Raw genomic sequence first — 24,054 nt, 5'->3', positions numbered from 1 at the left:
CCTTATTTTGTGTTTTTGATTTGATTTTTGAAAAAACACAGATTGACTATCCTTTTGAAAGAGGTGATAATTCATGCAACCTTATCCTATCTTTCGCAAATCTCTCCGGGAACTCCCTCAGAGTATATGTCCTGTTTGATTTACTCACTTGATAATTTTGGAGTGAGGGTGATGGAGCCGTTTAATCAATCCACTGAAATCCTAGGGTTTTTCACTCCCCCTTTTTTATTTAAAAACATCGATGGGTGAGAGCTTTTGATCTGCCCCTAGGTTCGCTTGAGGCTCATGCACGGTGCCCCTCATTACCCTAGTGTAGGGCTTTGAGGTATCAATCATCGTCTTTCATCATGACCTTGTAGCAAAGAACCTATTGGGTGAGAATTTCTGATCTGCCCCTAGGTTCACTTGAGGTTTACGCATGGTGCCTCTTATTGCCCCAGTGTAGGGCTTTGAGGTATCAATCGTTGTCTTGTTTTCATAACCTTGTAGCAAGGAAGAATGAAAGAAACGGCTGATTCTCAAAAAGAATTTTCAAGGACGAGAAACAGTTGAAGGATTTTTCAATTGACAAATTAAGTCAAATGACTTATATTCTTGATAACTCACTTCTCTCTCAAAAAGACAAACTTTCAGGAATGATAAAATGAGGTCACATGAATGTCTATATTTTTACTTGAAAACACAATCAATCAAATGCTTTTTTTTTCTTTTTCTTTTTTGAACTTTTCTGCTTTATTCGTTGTTTATGGCATCCTCACCAAATGTGTAGCATAAGTAATTTCTGATTGAACGGTCTTGGAAAGTCCAAACTCAGGAGTGCAGGTCGCTTGAGCAAACAAACCAATGGCTTGCACCCACATTCTAGTGAAAGCAAATATGTAATTACGAGAGGATGAGGGACAAAGATGTCAAATTTATCCATTTTATTTAGCATTGTAATTGTGGTTTACAATAATGGCATAAACTTAAAAATCCTGATGAGTCATTAGAGACATCTAGCAACAGCTTTCAAAATTGCCCCATATGTGGTATCGCTTGTCAATGTTAGGATTCATAAGCGATTCTTTTCAAATTTCAGCCAACCTGCCTTAATTAGACTTTGCACCTTATGCTTCAAGGTCATATAGTGCTCAATGGAATGTCCCAGAACTCTTCCATGATATGCACATGTTGCATTCGAGTTTTATCCTCAGAAAATGGAGGTTGAGGAACCCTAGCAGGGGTTACCGCTACCATTGCATTATCAAGTAGATATGGGAGCAAGTTAGCATAGGACACCGGAATTGGGGTGAATTCTACAGGCTTTTTCGCTGCAAAATTCATTTCTTGGTTGGTGTTTTGGTTTGCGCTTGGCATTGGATGTGCGACCAACAAACTTTGTGGATGATTTGGGGATGGCCTTTGTGGATGACTGGGTGGTGGGTAATGAGAAGAGCTGATATTGGCTGAGTAATGATGTTGAGCTGGTGGGGGATTTTCCATGTAGGAACGGTAGTCGCAACATGGGTTTCTCCTTCATTATCACCCTCTTCATTTGCCCCAGTTTTCACATTCATCAAAGCAGGATGATTAGATTTGCCTCTTTCCAGACCCACTTTGATCCTTTCACCGACGAAGACCAAATCCATAAAGCTTGAAGGTGCGTACCCCACCATTTTTTCATAGTAAGACAATGATAATGTGTCTACTATTATTGTGATCATCTCTTTCTATGTCATTGGAGGTGCCACTGGAGCTGCCAGGTCTCTTCACCTTTGGGCACATTCTTTGAAAGATTCGTGCCCTTTTTTGCACATGTTCTGTAGTTGCATCCTATCTGGAGCCATATCAGAATTGTACTGATATTGCCTAACGAAGGCAACCATTTGGTCCTTCCAAGAATGGACTCGGGAAGGTTCCAAGTTAGTGTACCAGGTAACAGCTACCCCAGTAAGACTTTCTTGGGAGAAATGTATCAGCGGTTTCTCATCTTTTGCGTATGCCCCCCCATCTTCCGACAATACATCTTTAGATGGTTCTTGGGGCAAGTAGTCCCCTTGTACTTGTCAAAGTCCTGCACCTTGAACTTGGGAATGACCACGTTTGGGTACTAGGAACAACTCTTCTATGTCAGTAAAGGCATAATCTCTACCTCCTTCAATGGCCCTAGCCTTTCCTCTAGATGATCCAACTTTTCCCATTTCTTCCATAACAAGAGGGATTTTACCCGCTGTGGAATGCAAGGGTTGTGGTTGGGGGCGAAATTGAGGGCCCTCCAAAGTGTTTTGCAGGGGTATACCACCAACTACTTGCCCTTCAGTGGCATATCCGAGGCAAGGCTCGAAGTCGGCTAGATTGTGGTGGGGAATTTCATGTGTCTCCCCCATGGTTTGAGAGACATGTGCACGATCAGTTTGGGGTTGCCGGCTCTCAATGAGTATGGCAGTGGAGTTATTGACATTCTCACTGGGAGTGTACGCCACATTGGGTGGTGTATAGTTGGGAGGCAAGCCATATGGCAGGAAGGCGTGCTTGTTTTGAATTTACACATAATGGGGGCCGCCCGTACTTCCCAAATCTTTGCCTACTATATCCGAGGTTGGATGATTCATTTGGTTGAGGCAAGATGGGGGCATCGGGTTCACCTTAGCAACAACACTAGTAGCGGCAATTGCAACCGCATTAGCTTCCATTATCTTCTTCATGCTCATCATGGCCTCCATCATTATGGCCATTTTCTCTTTCATGGCCTCCATGTCGGCCTTCATCTGCTTTTGCACCTCCTCTACTTAACCCATTACTCTAGCTCTAGCACGGGTTCGGTAAGGGCACCATAAAGCGTGTTCTTTCCTTTTGATAACAATGATTAAGTTTGTTTTTTTTTCAAGGAAAGAATGCAATGAGCAATGCAACCAATGAAAAGCATGGATGTATGCGAATGATGCACAGTTGAAGTATTGCAAATTTTTACGCAGGACATGGGGTTGAATCAATTTAGATTTTCAACATGGTCCATGACATCTTTGTCAAGGTGAAACTAGAAGTAACAAGGACATCAACAATCTTAAATGTGTTTGGCAGTAGACGAAGTAGTGATGTAACTCAATCCATCTTTTGCCCCAATTTTTGCAAGATGGTTACTTCCATGCTTCAACTTGACTTAATGAACCTTTTCGTAAAAGCATGAGCTTGGTTCAATCCCATAACCCAAGGAATGGCAATTTTGATCACGAATACTCGACAATATTTCATAGAGATGAAAGACTCGGGAATACGTATGCTATGCATGGAAAATGTAATTATGAGATTGAGATGCCCGAAGAAACTTCATTTCCTAGTTAACCACACATTAGGTACCATGCTCAATCATTTTGTTTTGTTGTTTTTTTTAGAAATGGGTTTATGATCCCAACATGGTTGGCTCATGGTACCTAACATATGCAACTAAGAATGTAGAGTGAATTTTCACGCTTCCTTTTTTTGTTTTTGTTTTGCAGAGGAAAACGCAAGGATCATGCATGAGCAAACATGAAAACAAAAGGTATGCAGTTTGTAGAACAAAAAGTATGTTGAACGCATATGCATGATGATGCAATGAATCATGCAAAATGTGATGTTGGAATATGATAACGGACAAATGCAGGAATGATATGTTCATTATGATGCCATGAAGATATGCTTTTGCGATGCATGATATGAATGCATTTACAGACACAAGAGCCCGGAAAATTATCTCTTCTTACTTGCGCATTCGGGGGCGCAGTACCCCATGTGTGCAGTTTGTAGAAGCAAAGCTTCATGGTGAATCAAGATTGATTCAAAGAAGTTTTGATGATAACAAAGGTGATGACAAAAAGCTCAAAGGTCAAGAACACTTCATGATAACAAAGATGATGATCTCAAGAATCAAAGAATAAGTTCAAGATGTTCAAGATGTTTAAGATGTTCAAGATTGAATCAAGAACACTTCAAGGTTCAAGAGGAAATTTGATTTCAAGAATCAATAATCAAGATTCAAGGTTTAAGCATTCAAGACTCAAGATTCAAGAATCAAGAAAAGACTTGATCAAGATAAGTATGAAAAAGTTTTTTCAAAAACTGAGTAGCACATGGATTTTTCTCAAAACATGTTTACCAAAGAGTTTTTACTCTCTGGTAATCAATTACCAGATTGTTGTAATCGATTACCAGTAAGCAAAATGGTTTTCAAAAAGCTTTCAACTGAATTTACAACGTTCCAATTGATTTCAAAAAGCTGTAATCGATTACAATGTTTTGGTAATCGATTACCAGTGTGCTTGAACATTGAAATTCAAATTCAAATGTGAAGAGTCACATTCTTTCACAAAAAAACTTTGTGTAATCGATTACACTGATTTGGTAATCGATTACCAGTGATTGTTTCTGAATAAATCAAAAGATGTAACTCTTCAAATGGTTTTTGACTTTTTCAAATCGGTTTTAAGTTTTTCTAAAAGTCATAACTCTTCTAAATGGTTCTCTTGACCAGACATGAAGAGTCTATAAAAGCAAGGCTTTGTTTTGCATTTACACATCAATCCAATCAATTAATCTATACATCCATCTTTTCCAATTCATTCTATATAAAAGAAGTTTTTCCACATTGATTTTTGAGTCTCTTTGAACTTCTTCTTCTTCTTCTTCCTTTTGCCAAAAAGCTTTCCAAAGTTTTCTGGTTTTCCAAACCTTGAAAACATGTGCTATTCATCCTTTTCATTCTCTTCTCCCTTTGCCAAAAAGAATTCGCCAAGGACTAACCACCTGAATTCTTTTTGTGTCTCTCTTCTCCCTTTTCCAAAAGAACAAAGGACTAATCGCCTGAATTCTAGAGAATTCAAAATGACACAGTCTGAGAATTCTTTTGATTCTTCCCTTTCCAATATAAAAAATATTTCAAAGGACTAACCACCTGAGAATTCTTTTGTATCCCCATTCACAAAGTTTCAAAGGTTTAACCACCTGAGAACTTTGTCTTAACACATTGGAGGATACATCCTTTGTGGTACAAGTAGAGGGTACATCTACTTGGGTTTGACTGAGAACAAGAGAGGGTACATCTCTTGTAGATCAGTTCTAATGGAGGGTACATCCACTAGGTTGTTCAAAGAGAACAAGGGAAGGTACATCCCTTGTGGATCTTTGCTTGTAAAAGGATTTTTACAAGGTTGCAAAAGAAATCTCAAGGACCGCAGGTCGCTTGAGGACTGGATGTAGGCACGGGTTGTTGTCGAACCAGTATAAAAACTCTTGTGTGTTTGTCTCCTTCTTCCCTACTCTTTTAATTTCCGTTGTGCATTTTAATTCCCGCTTTTACTTTTGGTTAAGTTTCTTTTCTACTCTTTATTTACTAAACAACATAGTAAAAGCCTTAGAAGAGTAAATTTTTTAATTAGTAAAGGTTTAAGAATAATTAATTCAACCCCCCTTCTTAATTATTTTGAGGCCACTTGATCCAACACAGTTAAGAAGGTGATATGGACCTTCCGGCTTCCCGTGACAAAAGACGAGACCAACATACAACACATGTGTGACGACATGATGCAGATGCGCAAAAGTTCAATAGGAGGATGTACACAACATGGCAATATCCTCAAATAATCATACAGCAAAGGCGTACATGATATTTAGGTTATATGCATGGCAATGTTTAAAAGGCACGCAACGTGTTCACTTCGTGCCCCTATTTTAGGGACCTAAACGGGAGGAACTAAAAGGATTTTAGTGATAATTCCCAAGGTGGTCATATCTCTCTTGACGGTTTCTAGAGGTATCATCCCCTTCGAAAAAACATATTGCGACAGTAGGTACTACCAGCAACAACATGCTATCAAAGAGAAAAACTCTAGATGAGGATTCACTGTTATCAAGCAAGTCGGAGACCCAGCATGACCATAGATTCACCTCCACTCCTTATGTTCCCATGGACCCGGGTATAGGGCCCCTTTTCAACTCACCGTATGTACAAATAGTATTGGTGTTTGTGTGCATCAAATGAATAAATATCTATCTCATGCATACATTTCAAAAAACACACTAAAAGCATCAAAGAGTTATATACAAGAACGTAAGAGAAATAAAAGGAAACCGACAAAAGAGGAAGTCATGATATTGCATGAGATTAGAAGGCCTAACTCTCTAAAAACAGTCCCCAGTGGAGTCGCCAACTGTCGCAACCTACCATTCGGCGGAAGGGTGACGCGGGGCTCACGGGTGTGTCTTCCAAGAAAGGAAAATGCACGGAGTCACCACCAATGTTTATTTGAGGAAAAAGTCGGAAAAACCGGAAAGGTGTGGTCTAGGAACTTTAATCGTGAAAGGTTCGGGAGTTTTTTTTATGCACGGGGAAGGTATTAGCATCCCACGCGTCCATCACAAGGGACAACAGCCTTTAATCAAGTGTGCAAATATGACTTCAAAATGTTATATTTTCCTTTTTTTATGTCTTTTTGTGTTTTTATGCTTTTTAATTTTGGTGTGGTCGACAAGGGTGTTTCCCTCGCTCCTACATATCCTCAATTGCGATGAGGAAATCATACCTATGTAGTTCTTGCAAAAGTGGTAAAGTTACATGTTGATTTTATGCTTTTGAACAGTCCATGTTAACCGATAAAAGCAAAGAGGATCGTTTAAGGCATTGGACCTTAAAACGGTTTTTAGTGATTTTTGCGGACAAAGCTTGATTTGTGAGTTGATTTTAGCCTTGGTTTCACTTTGGTTATTAGTCAATTCATTCAAGGAAACTTTCAAAGAAAAAATGTTCGATTGATTATTTTATTCAAAGATATTTTTGATTATTTTATTATTATTTTTTCAAGATATTTTGATTATTTTATTATTATTTTTCTTTTTTTGGTTTAACCGAGGTTTCAGCATGAACGATCGGTTATATTTTGTTTTAACAATGATTAAACGACATTACAACAGAAATGATCAGTTGAAATTCATTTTATCATTTATTAGGCGAGATAACTGCTTAAATAAACGGTTAAAGCACGTTAAAAATGGAAGAAAAGAAAATTGAAAATGAACGAGATGAGAACACTTACCGGTTGAAGAACGAGGAACGGACGAAGAATGGTGAAGAACGGAGGAAAATCTTCACAGATTTGCTCTCGGAAGCGTTACGGAAGCACTTCGACTCGATTTTTCTTCACGAAAACGTATTTTTTTACCCAAAATAGCCGAAATGCATAGCCTAGGGGTCATGAACCTTTTGAAATAGCCCCCCTCCCTTATTTATAGGGAAAAAGGGAGGTACTTGCCGCCCAGAGGCTTCTTGAGGAAGATTTCTAAGCGCACCCCAATTACTAAGTTCACCCCCGTTTTGTAGTTTACTAAAAAGTCAAGGCAGTGTTTCGGATTTGATTTTCATCTTTTTTTCTCTTCCCTTTCACCAATTTTAAGTGAAATATTCTTACCCAAGGTTTTTGAAAAATTTTACGGAAGCATTACGGAAGCCACGGAAGCCCCGGAAACCATTTTTCAACAACATCGAGGAGCTTGCTGCCCATTTGCTTCCTCGTTAAGCAACTCAACTTCCAAAATATTCGGGAAGGGCCTAGATTCAAATTGCTATTTACACCCCTATCTTGATAAGTTAACCCCTAATTTTTGTGTTTTTGGCTGTTTTTTTTTCCTGAAATCTCATGAAACTTTACGGATTCCACCGCGATGAGTGTTAAGTGTTGGATGAAGTGGCCTCGGAATAATTAAGAAGGGGGGGTTGAATTAATTATTAATGAACATTTACTAATTAAAATTTACCCTTCTTAGGCTTTTACTATATTGTTAAGAAAATAAAGAACAGAAATATAAACTTAACCAAAAGTAAAAGCGATTATTAAAGTGCACAGCGGAAAAAAAAGGAGTGTAGGGAAGAAGAAGACAAACACAAGAGTTTTATACTGGTTTGGCAACAACTCGTGCCTACATCCAGTCCCCAAGCGATTTGCGATCCTTGAGTTTTCTTTTCAACCTTGTAAAAATCCTTTTACAAGCAAAGATCCACAAGGGATGTACCCTCCACTAGAACTGATCCACAAGAGATGTACCCTCTCTTGTTCTCAGTCACAACAACCCAAGTAGATGTACCCTCTACTTGTACCACAAAGAATGTACCCTCCAATGTGTTAAGACAAAGTTCTTAGGCGGTTAGTCCTTCGAAACTTTGTGAAAGGGGAAAACAAAAGAATTCTCAGGCAGTTAGTCCTTTGAAATCTTTTGTTTATGGGAAAGGGAAGAATAAAAGGAATTCTCAGACTGTGTCGTTTTGAATTCTTTGACAGGGCAGAAGGGAGACACAAAAGAATTCAGGCGGTTAGTCCTTTGTTCTTTTGGAAAAGGGAGAAGAGAGACACAAAAAAGAATTCAGGCGGTTAGTCCTTGACAAATTCTTTTTGGTAAAGGGAGAAAGGAATGAAAAAGATGAGTAGCACAAGTTTTGTTTTCAAGGTTTGGAAAACCAGAAAACTTTGGAAAGCTTTTGACAAAGGAAGAAGAAGAAGAAATTCAAGAAGATGTTCAAAGAGACTCAAGGGTTGTAAAGGATTGAAATCAATGTATTCAATGTGTGTAAAACGCAAGTTAAGATCTTACTTTTATAGACTCTTCATGTCTGGTCAAGAAAACCATTAGAAGAGTTATAACTTTTAGAAAAACTTGAAAACCATTGGAAGAGTTACATCTTTTGATTTTTATTCAAAACTTATCACTGGTAATAGATTACCAAATCATTGTAATCGATTACACAAAGCATTTTTGTGAAAGGATGTGACTCTTCACATTTGAATTTGAATTTCAACATTCAAACACTCTGGTAATCGATTACCAATATATTGTAATCGATTATACCATTTTGAAATTGATTGGAACGTTGTAAATTCAGTTGAAAGCTTTTTGAAAACAAAACTTGCCACTGGTAATCGATTATAGTAAACTGGTAATTGATTACCAGAGAGTAAAAACTCTTTGGTAAAAGCTTTTGTGAAAACTTCATGTGCTACTCAATGTTTTGAAAAAAAAATTTGTACTTATCTTGATTCTTTAATCTTGAGTCTTGAATCTTGATATTGATTATTCTTGATTCTTGATTCTTGAAACTTGAATCTTGAATCTTGAAATTAAATTTCTCTTGATTCTTGAAGTGTTCTTGACTCAATCTTGAACTCATTCTCTTGGGCTTTTTGTCATCATCTTTGTTATCATCAAAACTCCTTGAATCAATCTTGATTCATCATCATGAAGCTTGCTTCTACAATCTCCCCCTTTTTGATGATGACAACTCTGAAATGAAGAAACACATACACACACTTTTTCCTAGTCGATCACTCACTTAATTTTCCATTCTCCCCATTTGTTTATGAGTTTATGCTTCACTTGAAATTAAGTTAATTACTTATGTGAGTTCTTGATTTAATCCCTATTTCTCTCCCCCTTTGGCATCAACAAAAAGCCAAAGTGCGTAACAAGTAGAAATCATACATACACTACTAATCATTCACAAGTCATTCATTGAGGAATAAAAAACCAATCATCAAGCAAGGAACATGAATAGATCAAATATATAAAAACTACATAGTTATATAACATAATTCATAATTGTTCAAACATACCATGCAAATAAAAGAAATACTAAATTGTTCAAATGTCATAATAATATAGATCATTTTGATAGGTCACTAGCATCTAGCATTCCTAATTCTCTTCTAATGTTGTAGAAAGAATCTTTATTTAGTGGTTTTGTGAAGATGTCGGCAAGTTGATTTTTAGTATCTACAAATTCTAAAACAACATCACCTTTTAGAACATGATCTCTAATAAAATGATGCCTAATTTCTATATGCTTGGTTCTAGAGTGAAGGACTGGATTTTTAGATACATTTATGGCACTTGTGTTACCACATTTTATGAGAATGTGATCTAATACTATTCCGTAATCAGATAGTTGTTGTTTCATCCATAGAATCTGTGCACAACAACTACCAGCATAAATATATTATGCTTCTGCTGTGGATAATGCTACACTATTTTGCTTCTTGCTATTCCAAGAAACAAGAGTAGACCCTATGAATTGACATGTGCCACTAGTACTTTTCCTATCTGTTTTTGATCCAGCAAAATCCGAATCTGAGTATCCTACTAAATTGCATAAAGAATTCTTAGGGTACCATAATCCTAAGTTAATTGTTCCTAATAGATATCTTATGATTCTTTTTACTGCCATTAAATGTGAAAACTTTGGATTTGATTGAAATCTTGCACACATGCATACACTAAACATAATATCTGGCCTACTTGCAGACAAGTAAAGTAGAGATCCAATCATACCTCTGTATTGCTTTGCATCAACTGGTTGACCAGATTCATCTTTGTCAAGATAACAACTGGTGTTCATAGGAGTAGCCAAGTGTTTTGAGTTTTCCATTCCAAATCTCTTAATGAGTTCCTTGCAATACTTTGCTTGGTTGACAAAGATCCCATCATTTGTTTGTTTGATTTATAGTCCAAGAAAGTAATTTAACTCACCCATCATGGACATCTCAAACTCACTTTGCATATCAATAGAAAGCTCCTTGCACAAAGATTCATTAGTAGATCCAAAAATTATATCATCAACATAAATTTGTACCAATAAAATATCATTATCCTTCTTTTTTATGAATAAGGTGGTATCTACCTTTCCTCGAGTGAAATTCTTTTCTAATAGGAATTTACTTAAACTTTCATACCAAGCCCTAGGTGCTTGTTTTAAGCCATAAAGTGCCTTCTTTAATCTATAGACATGGTCTAATTTTTGTGAGTCTTCAAACCCATGAGGTTGTTCTACATATACCTCCTCTTGACATCCATTTGATATAGTTTAAAATTCATAATAGATGCATATGCTAATAGCATCCTAATGGCTTCTAATCTAGCTACAGGTGCAAAAGTTTCTTCATAGTCTATACCTTCTTCTTGGTTATATGCTTTTGCTACAAGTCTAGCTTTATTTCTAATTACTATACCATTTTCATCCAATTTATTTCTAAATACCCACTTAGTTTCTATGATTGGATAATCTGAAGGTTTCTCTACTAATTCCCATACATCATTTCTTTCAAATTGATTTAATTCTTCTTGCATAGCTACTATCCAATGGTCATCTATAATGGCTTCCTTAAAGTTTTTAGGTTCTATTAATGAAACAAAAGCCATATTATTGCATAAATCTTTGAGAGAGTGTCTAGTTGTTACCCCTTTTGAGATATCACCAATGATGTTGTCAAGAGGATGATTTCTTGAAGTTTTCCATTCTTTGGGAAGATTATCATTTTCTTGTGCTGTGTCAACTTGATTATCCTTGTTTTCATCATCTCTCTTTCTTTTTAGATTTCTTTCTTCATTTTGTGTATCTTCCAAAGAATCTGCAATATCATCAAGAAACTCGTTTCTCGGGGAGGTAATATTAGTTTCATCAAAAGTAACATGTATTGATTCCTCAATTGTCATGGTTCTTTTGTTGTATATTCTAAATGCTTTGCTATGTAAGGAATACCCAAGGAAGATACCCTCATCTGCCTTAGCATCAAACTTTCCTAGGCTTTCTTTACCATTGTTTAGAACAAAACATTTACATCCAAAAACATGTAAATGAGCAATGTTTGGTTTTCTATTGTTAAAAAGTTCATATGGGGCTTTCTTAAGAAAGGGTCTTATTAAGGCTCTGTTCATAATATAACATGCGGTGTTGACTGCTTCTGCCCAAAAATATTTTGGAAGTGGTGTGTCATTTAAAAGAGTTCTAGTAATTTCTTCTAGGGCTCTATTTTTCCTTTCTACTACTTCATTTTGTTGGGGTGTCCTAGGTGCAGAAAAGTTGTGTTCTATGCCATGTTCATCACAAAATATTTCAAAATCATTGTTTTCAAATTCACCTCCATGATCACTTCTGATGGAGATAATTTTAAGATTTTTCTTGTTTTGGATGACTTTGGCAAGTCTTCTAAATGCATGAAATGCATCATTTTTATGAGTAAGAAATAAAGTCCAAGTATACCTAGAATAATCATCAAAAATTACTAATGCATAATAACTTCCACAAAAACTCATAACCCTAGATGGTCGAAACAAATCCATGTGCAATAATTGTAATGGTTAAGTGGTAGAAACAATATTTTTAGATTTAAAAGATACTTTTGTTTGTTTACCTTTTTGGCATGCATCACATAACTTATATTTTTCAAATTTTAATTTTGGTAAACCAATAACTAGATCTTTTGAAATTAATCTATTTAGATGATCCATGTTAATATGAGCAATTCTCTTATGCCATAACCATGGATCACAATCTTTACTTAGAAAGCATCTATCATTTTCAGATTTTTGTTTTAAATCAATCATGTAAACATTATTTTCTCTGAAACCTATATGTTCAATATCTTTGTCATGCTCATGCTTGATAACACATTTTTCAGAATCAAAAGATACTTTATATCCTTTATCACACAGTTGAATAACACTCAGTAAACTATGTTTTAAACCTTTTACGAGTAACACATTTTCAATGGGAGTAGAGGAACTCGTACCTATTTTACCGACTCCAATAATTTTGCCTTTGTTATTGTCGCCATATGTAACGTGTCCACTTTTCTTAGGAGAAATGGTTGTAAATTTGGATACATCTCCTGTCATATGCTTGGAACATCCACTGTCAATGTACCACTTCTTCCTTACAAATTCTTCTTTGTTGTTCTCATGAGATTTTGTCATGAGACACAAGTTGACTTGGTCTTCATCATGATCTTGGAATAACCTATTCCTGAAAATACTTTTGAAAGACAAAGAATCTAAAGAGGCCATGAATCTTGAAGTGGTTAAACTTTCTACAAGATACCTGCTCTGATACCACTTGTTGGATCAAGTGGCCTCAGAATAATTAAGAAGGCAGGGTTGAATTAATTATTAATGAACCTTTACTAATTAAAATTTACCCTTCTTAGGCTTTTACTATATTGTTAAGAAAATAAAGAATAGAAATATAAACTTAACCAAAAGTAAAAGCGATTATTAAAGTGCACAGCAGAAAATAAAGAGTGTAGGGAAAAAGAAGACAAACACAAGAGTTTTATACTGGTTCGGCACCAACCCGTGCCTACATCCAGTCCCCAAGCGACCTGCGGTCCTTGAGATTTCTTTTCAACCTTGTAAAAATCCTTTTACAAGCAAAGATCCACAAGGGATGTACCCTCCCTTGTTCTCTTTGAACAACCTAGTGGATGTACCCTCCACTAGAACTGACCCACAAGAGATGTACCCTCTCTTGTTCTCAGTCACAACAACCCAAGTAGATGTACCCCCTACTTGTACCACTAAGGATGTACCCTCCAATGTGTTAAGACAAAGTTCTCAGGCGGTTAGTCCTTCGAAACTTTGTGAAAGGGGAAACAAAAGAATTCTCAAGCGGTTAGTCCTTTGAAATCTTTTGTTTATGGGAAAGGGAAGAATCAAAAGAATTCTCAGACTGTGTCGTTTTGAATTCTTTGACAAGGGAGAAGGGAGACACAAAAGAATTCAGGCGGTTAGTCCTTTGTTCTTTTGGAAAAGGGAGAAGAGAGACACAAAAAGAATTCAGGTGGTTAGTCCTTGGCGAATTCTTTTTGGCAAAGGGAGAAGGGAATGAAAAAGATGAATAGCACAAGTTTTGATTTCAAGGTTTGGAAAACCAAAAAACTTTAGAAAGCTTTTGACAAAGGAAGAAGAATAAGAAATTCAAGATGTTCAAAGAGACTCAAGGGTTGTAAAGGATTGAAATCAATGTATTCAATGTATGTAAAATGCAAGTTAAGATCTTACTTTTATAGACTCTTCATGTCTAGTCAAGAAAACCATTAGAAGAGTTATAACTTTTAGAAAAACTTGAAAACCATTGGAAGAGTTACATCTTTTGATTTTTATTCAAAACTTATCACTAGTAATCGATTACCAAATCATTGTAATCGATTACACAACATTTTTGTGAAAAGATGTGACTCTCCACATTTGAATTTGAATTTCAATGTTCAAACACACTGGTAATCGATTACCAATATATTGTAATCGATTACACCATTTTGAAATTGATTGGAACATTGCAAATTCAGTTGAAAGCTTTTTGAAAACAAAACTTGCCACTGGTAATCGATTACAGTAAACTGGTAATTGATTACCAGAGAGTAAAAACTCTTTGGTAAAAGCTTTTGTGAAAACTTCATGTGCTACTTAATGTTTTGAAAAAAAAATTTGTACTTATCTTGATTGAGCCTTTTCTTAATTCTTGAATCTTGAAATTAAATTTCTCTTGATTCTTGAAGTGTTCTTGACTCAATCTTGAACTCATTCTCTTGGGCTTTTTGTCATCATCTTTGTTATCTTCAAAACTCCTTGAATCAATCTTGATTCATCATCATGAAGCTTGCTTCTACATTAAGCCTTCCGAAGCGATCAACAATGGTCCTCGAATGAAATTGGAGTGTAACAGTTTATTTACACACACCCCACTTTGCTAAATACAATCCCGTTTTCGTGTTTTTGACCGGTTTCTTCCTGAAACATCTTGGAACTTTATGGATTCCACAACGATGGGTGTTAAACATTTTGAGGTGGTCAAACGAAGGTCACATGCCGACAAACAATGGTCCCTGGACAAAATTAGGGTATGACAACCACTTAGTCACTCAAACAGGTTCAAAGGTCAGGTTATATATGTAGTAATGAATATTTCAGCTTTAATGAAATTTTGGCACACCTCTGATCCCCATTTGAGTTGTCTAAAATATGTTTTGACTTTTAGCAACTGTAATTTTTGAAATAGACACAACAACTGATCGTGAATGGGAAGTCAGACTATGAGTCCCGATCAGGTTGTTATACATTTAATATCAATAAATTAAATTAATGTAATTTCTGAATTATTGCTGATGATTATAATGTTATTTGCAGTGAGATATTCATTCCCTCCTGTATCTGTTGAACCATCTATTGCTCCTCATCCTAAATCATATATGGAGGTAAATTGTTGTCTTGCTGTTCATATCCCCCCCCTCCGCCATCCCTCAATGCACACACCAACCACTTTCTTTAGACACGAGGCGACATCTGAGTGCTTGTTATATTCTGTCTAGCCTATAAAGACGGGTTTTCTACTAATCAAAAGACGATACTTATGGACCTTTAGATACTCTAGCCTCCATCTATGGATTATAATTCCATTTCTTTTGGGTCAAATATATTTTTTAAGTGTGGAAAGTGCTCTTTGATTTATGCTTCTAAAACTTCCTAAATCAACACTGTTAAATAGAAGCCTAAGATTGGGATTTTTAACTAATAATATTGAATTGCAATTTTAGTTTACTATGTTGTTCTTTGTTTGTTGGTACTAATTACAACATATTTAATTTACTTTATGATGGAAGCTTGCTTGTGGAGCTTCTATGGAGGCTGGATCTTTGAGCTTCAATGAGGTCCTCTAATGGTGGTTTTCCACCATGGAGATGCAGCGGAAGACAAAGGAGAAGAGGTGAGAGGAGGCGCCATCCATTAGGGAATAAGCCATGGAAGAAGGAGCTTCACCACCAAGATGAGCCTTGGATAAGAAGCTTGGAGAGGATGCTTCAATGGAGGAAAAGAAAGAGGGAGAGAAAGAGAGAGGGGGGAGCATGAAATTGAAGGAAGAAAAAGGGAGTGAAGTTGAACTTTGAGTTGTGTCTCACAAGACTCCCATTCATCAAAGTTACAACAAGTATTACACATGTTTCTATTTATAGACTAGGTAGCTTCCTTTAGAAGCTTTCTTGAGAAAACTTCCTTGAGAAGCTTCTTTGAGAAAACTTCCTTGAGAAGCTAGAGCTTAGCTACACACACCCCTCTAATAACTAAGCTCACCTCCTTGAGAAGCTTCCTTGAAAAGATTCCTAAAGAAGCTAGAGCTTAGCCACACACACCTCTCTAATAGCTAAGCTCACCTCCTTGAGATGAGAAGCTAGAACTTAGCTACACACCCCCTATAATAGCTAAGCTCACCCCCATGACAAAATGCATGAAAATACAAAAAAAGTCCATACTACAAAGACTACTCAAAATGCCTCGAAATACAAGGTTAAAACCCTATACTACTAGAATGGCCAAAATACAAGGCCTAAACGAAGGAAAAAATCTATTCTAATATTTACAAAGATAAGCGGGCTCATACTTAGCCCATGGGCTCAAAATCTACCCTAAGGCTCATGAGAACCCTAGGGCCTTCCCTTGGATCTCTGGCCCAATCTACTTGGAGTCTTCTATCCAATGCCCTTGCGGGGTAGGATTGCATCATTCCCTCCACCTTGGAAAGGATTTGACCTCAAATCCCGAGGTTCTTCATACTCTGAGCTCCTTCCCTCAACACCTGTAAAAAGAACAAAAACATATGTATTAGTGGTGTTTGGTATGTTGAAGTAAGGTAAGGTCTGAAAACCCATTTCCTGGGCATCTTCCCATGAAGGAACATGGTTTCTCACCAACTCAATGAGTGGTGCTACAAGTATAGAAAAATATGGGACAAACCTTTTGTAAAAGTTTGTTAAGTCATGGAAGCCCCAAATTTTTCTTATACTTGGTGGAGTGGGCCACTCAGGAGTGACCTTTATTCTCTTAGGGTTCATGGGAACCCCTTGATCACTATTTGAAAAATTAAGAAAAGTAACGCAATAAAACATACATTTTTATGTATTTCCATATTGATTATTCCTACCAAAAAGTATGACAAACCTAAGGTGTCCCATATGAGCACCTAAGTTTGTATTGAAACTAAAAATAAGAACAAACCTACCTAATGGGTCCCTATGTACACACACCATGAAGATGTTAGGTGTACGAGTGATTTTACAAAAGAGGGTTGCACCACTCAAAACATTCATCATACCACCTATTTTAGGGACTTGGTGCCTAATAATACCTATTTTGGGCACCAACAAAGCACAAGGATTTAAGCTCTTGCAAACCAAACCCTCATCCAACAACTTCTTTACTTGAGGAATAAACTCAAGCCCAAGAGGTGTGGCAATGCTAGCAAGTGTATTTTTACAAAAGAGAAAATGTGGAGGTTGTCTAAGAGGGAAAGTTTCTTCAATGTTTGTCTTTATTGTAAAATGAGTTTCCTTCTTAGCTAACCTCTTGGAGGAGACACTTACCTCCTTACACTTCTCTTTTACCACTAATGGTTGTCCATCTTCTTGGGGCTAGATTTCTACACTAGATTCTTCCCCTTTTGCTTCTTCACTTTCACTAGAGGAAGGTGAAGTAGTAGCCTCATCTTGGCTACTATAAATGTCTTGGTCCCTCATAATCATGGTTTTTGTGGTGGCGCATTGAGAAGTAATGTGTCCTCTTCCAAGACATTTAAAGCACTTTATAGAGCTAGTTTTCTCTTGCATACTAGCCTTAGGGGCTTGCTTTTCTATTGCCTTCCCCTTATCATCTTTGGGAATAGAAGGTGTCACCCCTAAGATGCCTTGACCTTGGTATTTCTTTGGATAAGAGTGAGAGCCATAAGATTTTGAAGTAGACTTCTTTTTAAGTTGTTGCTTTACCCTTATTTCCCAATCTAAGTTAGCCTCTACATTGTCCTTCCCATGGAAGTATGAGAGGCTAATGTTAGCCTCTTGAGGCTTTCTTTCCTTTTCTCTTCTATGGGAGTGAGGTCTAAGATGTGACCTATGCCTTCCTTCGTAATAGTCACGAAGTTCTTCACTTAGGCTCTTGCAAGAGTTATGACTACTATAGGAGGCATGTTTTTCTCTTTTCATTTCTTTCATTATTTTTCTTCTTTCTTCCTCTCTTATTTTCTTTCTTTCATCTTGACTTATTTCTTCCACTCTTTTTTTTCCTTTTTCTTTTCTCTCCTTTTTTTCTTTCCATAACTTGAGGGAACTCAACTCATCTAAGATTCTAGATAAAGGGTCTTTATGACTAGTACCGTCGCCATTAACAATAGATGAATGATGACTCATGTTGGTTCCTAAGTTGTGGTTCTTTCTTGTTGGAGGTTTGAAAACAAAAGGTAAAAGAAACTATGGTTGAAACTAGCCAAAATAAACACTAAAAGAGGTGTGAAAGATAAGGTAAACAACTAATTGGTAAAAGGAAAGCTATCTAGGCGGTTTGGCAAGAAATGTAAACTAGGCGAATCCTAAGAGTGTTTGGATGACCACATTCAAGGTTCCCAACAAAACACTCACTATCCTAAGGAAAAATTGCCTAAAATTATTACACACAAATGGAAGTTTGGTAACCTATTGGAGGCTCCCAACACACTTCCAATGAAAGACCTTTTTGTTACAAAACTTGAAAGCAATGAAGGTAAGTAAATTGCAAATTACAAAATTACAAAACGGTCCTCAATTTTGGTGGTTGTTCTCTCTTTGGTGATTCACTCAATTTGGAATTCTTCTTAGTCCAATAGCTCTTAAGGTGGTTGGCCCTTTTTTCTTGACTCAAATTCTTCAAGGGATGGCACCAATCCTCCTTCCAATTCCCTATATGGCAACCCACAAACAAGGAAACAAAGAGACAAGCAATAACGAAAGACAAAAAAAAATGAAATGAAAGCTAAACCAATGGAGTTTTAACAAGACAATTTTTCAAGGATTATTCAACAATTAAAGCAATGAAAAGGACATAGAAGCAAGCTAGGACTCAAAGAGAAACTTTGAATGGCTCTAGAGCAGAGTAAAAAAAAACTGAAAAAAAAAGACTCAAAAACCTCTAGCTTTGGCACTTGTCTTCACACTAATTTTCAATTGAAATTTTGAAACTAAGATTGGTATAACATAGGCACCAATTATAGAATAAATTTTGAGCCAAAACAACAAGCACACTTCCCTTTCATTTTCTTTCCTGGATACTGATTTTCTTGCCACCTTGTGTGATTTTTCGTATTTTTTCCTTTTATCGAAATCACTTTTTTATTTTTTTCTAAATTTTTTCCAGATGTCAAGAAAATTAAGTAAAAATTTCAGCTCAAAATTCGAAGTAACCAATTCTCAGTAATTTTTACAAGTTTGTATGTCCAAGCTGCCAGCACCAGCGATTTTGTTTTTTAAGCATGGTATATTGATTGCCTTGGGCTTACTTTCAACCTTCCTATGTATGTTGAACTCACTAGGATTGTTTACCACAGTTTTAGGAGTTCAATATTCACTTAGGATCAACATTTCAGCCAGCAATTCAATCACCAAAACTCAAATTCACAATAGACACAATCATAAGGAAACCTAAAAGTTCAAGAAAAGGTTCACAATCAAAGACTCTCTAAGAATTTTGCATGAACATGTTAAGAACTAATTAACATGAAAGATTTGACTCAAATCAAATAATAGGCTAAAAGAATTTCATACACTCATGAACAAATGAGTTAGACAAAGAAACAATAAAATAAAATTCAGCACAACATAAGAAATCTTATGTGACAAATTTCATGACTAGACATGACTTCTATGACAAAACTACAATAGGTGAACAAGTCACTCTAGATTTTTGAGGTTTTCTTCTACTTTAATATTTTTGTAAGAATTTTATGGTTTAGGTTTCAGCCACCAAAAATAACAAGACAAAACTCAAAGGAACTTAAACTCAACACAATTCATGGTTCAAGAACAAGAACAAGAAATATAAACCATAGAAAATCAAATCTAGTTTCTATAGCAAGTTTAATCGGTGGAAACTATAAAGAATCATGTTAACAACATTTAGAACAAGACATGTGAGGAGATACGTGGAGAAAAATGAAGAAACAACAATGGAAGAGAAGGTAAAGAAAAAAAAATTAATGGAGGTTTAAGGAGCACCTACTTGAAGCTCTTGTGCTCTGATTACCACTTGATGGAAGCTTGCTTGTGGAGCTTCTTTGGAGGCTGGATCTTTGAGCTTGAATGAGGTCCTCTAATGGTGGTTTTCCATCATGGAGATGCAGCGGAAGACAAAGGAGAAGAGGTGAGAGGAGGTGCCATCCATTAGGGAATAAACCATGGAAGAAGGAGCTTCACCACCAAGATGAGCCTTGGATAAGAAGCTTGGAGAGGATGCTTCAATGGAGGAAAAGAAAGAGGGAGAGAAAGAGAGAGGGGGGAGCACGAAATTGAAGGAAGAAAAAGGGAGTGAAGTTGAACTTTGAGTTGTGTCTCACAAGACTCTCATTCATCAAAGTTACAACAAGTGTTACACATGTTTCTATTTATAGACTAGGTAGCTTCCTTTAGAAGCTTTCTTGAGAAAACTTCCTTGAGAAGCTTCTTTGAGAAAACTTCCTTGAGAAGCTAGAGCTTAGCTACACACACCCCTCTAATAACTAAGCTCACCTCCTTGAGAAGCTTCCTTGAAAAGATTCCTTAGAGCTTAGCTACACACACCTCTCTAATAGCTAAGCTCACCTCCTTGAGATGAGAAGCTAGAACTTAGCTACACACCCCCTATAATAGCTAAGCTCACCCCCATGACAAAATACATGAAAATACAAAAAAAAGTCCATACTACAATGACTACTCAAAATGCCTCGAAATACAAGGCTAAAACCCTATACTACTAAAATGGCCAAAATACAAGGCCTAAACGAAGGAAAAAACCTATTCTAATATTTACAAAGATAAGTGGGCTCATACTTAGCCCATGGGCTCAAAATCTACCCTAAGGCTCATGAGAACCCTAGGGCCTTCCCTTGGATCTCTGGCCCAATCTACTTGGAGTCTTCTATCCAATGCCCTTGCGGGGTAGGATTGCATCACTTTATCCACTGTATATATTATTTAACCAACGTCTTAGGAAAGATTCAATCCCTTTCGCCACCGCCACAACCATGCTCACCAAGTACACCAAACTCAACCCCAAGGTTGTTAGCTGCGGTACAGACTCAAGCAATCGAGGGTGGAGTTTGGAGGTATGGATCTATATTTTCCTATCTTATAGGAATTACTGATTTATCAAGTTTATTTTTGTTATGTTTAGTCTGTTAACAATTACCATAAGCAATTACTAATTTAACTCCCTATGATATTGTGTGTATATGTAAATTTGTTTGGGTCCCTTGGGTGGAGTACCCTCAGGTATAGGGTATTTGGTTTTTCTGAATTATGATGGAAAAAGCGCTAACTTGACTAATGGATATTAGCCAATATTCTAATTGATAATATGTTTGTTGCCTTCTGATTCATTCATTTCCTCTTCTCTTCTAAATGTGTTTAAGCTCATTGCTTATGTTGAGATTGTTATGCCTTAATAGATATGAACTTGCCATGAATCTTTCTTCCTAGGTAGATGTGTCTGCTCAATATGTTATGGTTGCTTATGCAGGAACATTACATCATGCAGGAACATTACATCAAACATATGGTGAAGGAAAGAGCTTTGAGGTAATTGGGTGAATAGTCTTCTGTTGGCTTCACTATTTTACACTTCTTGAGATGATAAATGACTACAACCATTTGTATTATTGCTAGGAGATTCCTAAATTCAAAGAACACTTTGCCTCCTTACAACCATCTCTATTAGAGAATGATATGCAAATTAACAAGTAATTTTCTTCTATTCATTAGAAGTGACCACTCCATCAATTGTATCTGCATGTTATAGATTTTGTAATTTATTTGTCTTTCTGAAATATTATTGGTAGGTTATAAGCATCAATTTTGGTGAAGAAACCAAGGTGTTTTTTTTTAAAAAAAAATTGTCTATCTTTTTCTTTTAAATGTATCTTCATTTTTTAAATTCAGCTTATTGTTTCCATCTTCTAAGGAGCCTTTCTTTTTGATAATTATTTTACAGGGTTGGAAAGTAGAAACTAAAAATGGTTCCAGGGGAGTGTTGACATCACCATGGTTGAACCCATGCTACAAGTATGAATTCCTCATCAGTCTGTTTTTTTGTTTGTGATGAGTGCAATTTTTTTTATTTGTCTGAATGGGCTATATGTGAATTTTGCATATGCTGGATTCAACTAATTTAGACCGCTTAGCTGCAATGCAAATTCTGATTTTCAACATTTTTCATTCTCAAGTTTCCGTTTGAATCATTTGTTTATCATATTGGTCTCTTTGTTTCTTGTGCCTGTTTGCATTGATCTTGACAATACTGTTTGAGTTGTAAAGCTAGAATCTAAATTTGGGTTAGATGTTGCTATTGTGCTTCCCATGGATGGTTTTCATGTTTATCATTTTGAACTAGATGCAATGAAGGATTGGATGTGATGAAGGTTATTTAAGGGAAGTGAGCTGAGGATGAAATTAAGTCATTATTTAAGGCTGGAACACATTCACAATAGTGAGTGAGTGGTTTCTTAATCATAAACCTGCTATGGAAAAAAATTAAATTCTGGAATGGTGAGTTTGAGTGTGCTACTGATGCATTTTTTACGGTTTTGGCGTTAAAATTAATTTTAGTCAATTTTTTTTTATCAAATTAAGCTTTGGGATTTTTTTTTTTAAAAAAAGAAGTTTCTACGTGTACCTTGTATCAATTAAACTAGGATAATGATGCACACAAAAGGAAGAGGTCAAGTTTCGACTTTCATATTTATTTGCATGAATGAAATAATTGTGGAGGAATTTAGGATCCAACTTGCATGTTTTTTATTTATTCATAACACTTTTAAGTTTTCTACTTATTTAAAAATGAATACACTTAAGCAATAACGCTCTTTTTAAATTATGGTCCAAGTGGAATATTAGCGTGTTATTTTGTGTTTGACAATTTTAGTGAAAGGTGAAATAAGTTATTTTAATTATACAACTGTTTAATAATTTCTGTAAATTTATTTTATTTTAACTTTAGTTAGTGAACAAGCATCATGGTAAATAATTGATTAATCTATTTTTTTAATTATATTGTGCAATTTGAAGATTATTATTATTATTATTATTATTATTATTATTATTATTATTATTATGTCCTTGGGAACCTTTTCTTCTTCTTCTTTCAATTGGATACAAGTTCAAGGATCCAATTGAAACCAAAAAAGGTTTAGAGCTTGCAAAAGTGAGAATATCAACCTACAAAGGTTGGTGATTTTTTAATTAGGTCCTTGAACTTTTTCATTTTTAAATAAGGCTCTGAATTATTTTATTTTTTTCAATTAGGTCCCTAACCTTATATTTGTTTTTTAATTAGGTCCAACATGGACCTAATTAAAAAATACATAAAATTTTAGGGGACTTAATTAAAAATTTTGGTAAAACTTTAAGGATCTATAGAGTAATTAAACCTTTTATTTTCATTTTTATAGATTGTTGTCCTTTTCTCATTATGCATATGTAAACACTAGATTTTTCTTTGCCATTCCATTTAAAACCATATTTATGTAGCTTTGGACATGTTGATTTAAGACAAGGTGAGAGAACAATTGTGCGCTTATATAGTTAATTAGTAAGATATGCTTTAGTTTTCAACTATTAACTATTCAATTTGGAACTTGCAGGCTTATTTTAATGCACTCAGGGGAAATGAACCACTCGCCTTGGACATGGAAAGCATGCATGGGTAAGGGCCAAACCAATAAACTAGTAGAAGATAATTATAAAATCTAGTTTTTACTTATTTTGTGATAAGATATATATGTGAGTAAGTTGAAAATGAGCAATATTTATACTTTATAGTTTGATAACTATAATTTAAATTTGTTTCTATATTAATATTATGAAATTGTAAGCAACGTGATATTATACTGAAAATAATATTTTAAATTATTTTAATTTAAAATTAATATATTTTCTATAAATTGGTTTTGGTTGGTTCACATTATAAAAAAGAGACAATATATTAATTTTTTTTTTACAAAAAATAACATCGGTTGGCTTAAAACCGATGTACAAAGTTCGCTTATAACATCGGTTTTTTTAAAAACCAATGTTGTAATGACACTTTCAACATCGGTTTTGCACAAAACCGATGTCATCAGCACATTCAATATTGGTTCTGTCAAAAACCGATGTCGTAAAGACATTTTTTACATCGGTTTTTTCAGAACTAATGTAAAAAGTACTTCAAAATACATAGTTCAACATCGGTTTTTTTTAG

The 24,054-nt window shown here is 35.6% G+C and overlaps 1 pseudogene; it reads left to right on the top strand.

Moving 5' to 3' along the window:
• Positions 1 to 23,521, top strand: part of LOC100796333 (peroxisomal membrane protein PEX14-like) — a 45,056-nt pseudogene extending 21,535 nt beyond the window's left edge.
• Positions 23,522 to 24,054: the final 533 nt, after the last annotated feature.

Source organism: Glycine max, chromosome 10, assembly GCF_000004515.6.
Source record: "Glycine max cultivar Williams 82 chromosome 10, Glycine_max_v4.0, whole genome shotgun sequence".
Taxonomy (NCBI): Eukaryota; Viridiplantae; Streptophyta; class Magnoliopsida; order Fabales; family Fabaceae; genus Glycine; species Glycine max.
Note: the sequence above shows the minus strand (reverse complement) of the source record. Positions and strands in the feature narration are given on the sequence as shown.